The 3,174-nt window shown below is 38.8% G+C and overlaps 1 non-coding gene across 1 annotated transcript; it reads right to left on the bottom strand.

Annotated features, from left to right (window-relative positions):
• Positions 1–318: 318 nt before the first annotated feature.
• Positions 319–391, bottom strand: TRNAW-CCA. The gene has a single exon. It is a non-coding gene; the product is annotated as a tRNA-Trp (tRNA).
• Positions 392–3,174: the final 2,783 nt, after the last annotated feature.

Below are 3,174 nucleotides of genomic sequence, written 5' to 3'. Positions count from 1 at the left end.
GTCCTTATTCTTAACTCCTGCTCTAAACTCTTTCTCAAATGGGTAAACAAATGGGTATTTGTACCCATTTACTTCAGAAAGGCCCTATGCAATCCTGTTTTAATAGATTCTCATTCGCCTGGATAACAGGATGCTTATCTTGGCTTCTGAATATAATACTATGTCCTTTTAAAAATTTTTTTAAATTAATTAATTTTGGCTGCACTGGGTCTTTGTTGCGGTGCGAGGGATTCTGTGGTTGCAGTTTACTCAGGCTCTAGAGCGCGCGGGCTCTGTAGTTGTGGCACAGGGGCTTAGTTGCAGTATGTGGGATCTTAGTTCCCTGACCAGGGATCGAACCTAGGCCCCCTGCATTGGGAGCATGGCGTCTTAACCACTGGACCACCAGGGAAGTCCCATTATGTCCTTCTTAAGAAAAAAAAAAGCAATTCCTAATCTGTCATACTCCCGGTTCATTTGCTACTCCCACAATTTTTGCTACAGACTTCACATGTGGACATTTTTCAACTTCATGATAAATATCCTATACAGGCAGTAGGGATTCAATTAAAAGAGCAGTACTTTTAATTATTTTCAATTTGATTTAATCCAACAAACATTTATTTTAAAGCACACTGGAGAGAAAAAAAAATGTAAAATGAAACCTATTCTCTAATCTCAACCAATTTGCCATCCAGTGGGGGAGATCAGACATACATGCAATTATGGTATAGCTATAGCAGGATGTGATTAAGTATTTGAACAAAATGTTATGGGAACATAAAGAAGGATGAGATTCATTCCAACTCGGGGGTGGTGTAGGGTGATGGAGAGAGATAGGGCAAGGAAGAGGGGACATGTGAGATCTTCTTTTGAGGTTTACTAAACAAGACAAAGTTATGACTGTTCAACTGAAGAAAGTATCTGCTAGATAACTCATTCATTTGCCACTTAGTCTTTATCTTCATTCTTTCTAGAGTAAGTTTCTTTTTAGTTTCAAGAATCCTGAAAACCAGAAGTCGAGCGGTTTACATTTTTACAACTAATTGCTGAGACATGCAACTGATGGTGACCTAAAGGTGATAACCTAGGAGTGTAATGAGAATAGCTGAAGTTTATATCACTTTGCATTGTCCAGCCTTGAGATGGAGAATCAGAGCAAGCCTTTGTTGGGAATGTCTTATATAATCCCTTGTTCTCCTTTGCTCTTCAACTCTTTCGGCAGAAGTAGAACCAACTCTCACACTACTTAGCATCACAGAGAACTTTCTTGGTATATGGGTAGTGTACATTTCCTAATTTGTAGCTGAATGAAAGGTGAACTTAATGCACATAAAGTACTTGGAAAAGGATTGGTTTTGAAAAACTTCTGAAAATTATTTATCTCTTACTAAATGCTTTCAATGCTGCTGGCACCTAGAGATATGGGAATTGTCCCCTCTTATACTCATTTTATGAGGAATGTAAACACTCAGAAATATGCATATATGTATATAATGGCTTTTCTATGTATAATTTATGTTCACAACTATAATTTTTTTTTTTAACATCTTTATTGGGGTATAATTGCTTTACAATAGTGTGTTAGTTTCTGATTTATAACAAAGTGAATCAGCTATACATATACATGTGCTCCCATGTGTCTTCCCTCTTGCTTCTCCCGCCCTCCCACTCTCCCCCTCCCACCCTTCCAGGCTGTCCCAAAGCCCCGAGCTAATATCCCTGTGCCTTGCGGCTGCTTCCCCCCAGCTATCTACCTTACTACGTTTGTTAGTGTGTATATGTCCATGACTCTCTCTCGCCCTGTCAAAACTCACCCTTCCCCCTCCCCATATCCTCAAGTCCGTTCTCCAGTAGGTCTGCGCCTCTATTCCTGTCTTATCCCTAGGTTCTTCATGACATTTTTTCCCCTTAAATTCCATATATATGTGTTAGCATACGGTATTTGTCTTTGTCTTTCTGACTTACTTCACTCTGTATGACAGACTCTAGGTCTATCCATCTCATTACAAATAACTCAATTTCATTTCTTTTTAAGGCTGAGTAATATTCCATTGTGTATATGTGCCACATCTTCTTTATCCATTTGTCCGATGATGGGCGCTTAGGTTCTTTCCATCTCCGGGCTATTGTAAATAGAGCTGCAATGAACATTTTGGTACATGACTCTTTTTGAATTTTGGTTTTCTCAGGGTATATGCCCAGTAGTGGGATTGCTGGGTCGTATGGTAATTCTATTTGTAGTTTTTTAAGGAACCTCCATACTGTTCTCCATAGTGGTTGAACCAATTCACATTCCCACCAGCAGTGCAAGAGTGTCCCCTTTTCTCCACACCCTCTCCAGCATTTATTGTTTCTAGATTTTTTGATGATGGCCATTCTGACTGGTGTGAGATGATATCTCATTGTAGTTTTGATTTGCATTTCTCTAATGATTAATGATGTTGAGCATTCTTTCATGTGTTTGTTGGCATTCTGTATATATTCTTTGGAGAAATGTCTGTTTAGGTCTTCTGCCCATTTTTGGATGGGGTTGTTTGTTTTTTTGTTATTGAGCTGCATGAGCTGCTTGTAAATTTTGGAGATTAATCCTTTGTCAGTTGCTTCATTTGCAAATGTTTTCTCCCATTCTGAGGGTTGTCTTTTGGTCTTGGTTATGGTTTCCTTTGCTGTGCAAAAGCTTTGAAGTTTCATTAGGTCCCATTTGTTTATTTTTGTTTTAATTTCCATTACTCTAGGAGGTGGGTCAGAAAGGATCTTGCTGTGATTTATGTCATAGAGTGTTCTTCCTATGTTTTCCTCTAAGAGTTTGATAGTTTCTGGCCTTACATTTAGATCTTTAATCCATTTTGAGCTTATTTTTGTGTATGGTGTTAGGGAGTGATCTAATTTCATACTTTTACATGTACCTGTCCAGTTTTCCCAGCACCATTTATTGAAGAGGCTGTCCTTTCTCCACTGTACATTCCTGCCTCCTTTATCAAAGATAAGGTGTCCATATGTGCGTGGGTTTATCTCTGGGCTTTCTATCCTGTTCCACTGATCTATCTTTCTGTTTTTGTGCCAGTACCATACTGTCTTGATTATTGTTGCTTTGTAGTATAGTCTGAAGTCAGGGAGCCTGATTCCTCCAGCTCCTTTTTTCGTTCTCAAGATTGCTTTGGCTATTCGGGGTCTTTTGTGTTTCCATACAAA

Source organism: Phocoena sinus, chromosome 9 (assembly GCF_008692025.1).
Source record: "Phocoena sinus isolate mPhoSin1 chromosome 9, mPhoSin1.pri, whole genome shotgun sequence".
Taxonomy (NCBI): domain Eukaryota; kingdom Metazoa; phylum Chordata; class Mammalia; order Artiodactyla; family Phocoenidae; genus Phocoena; species Phocoena sinus.
This window is presented reverse-complemented; position numbering and strand designations above follow the sequence as displayed.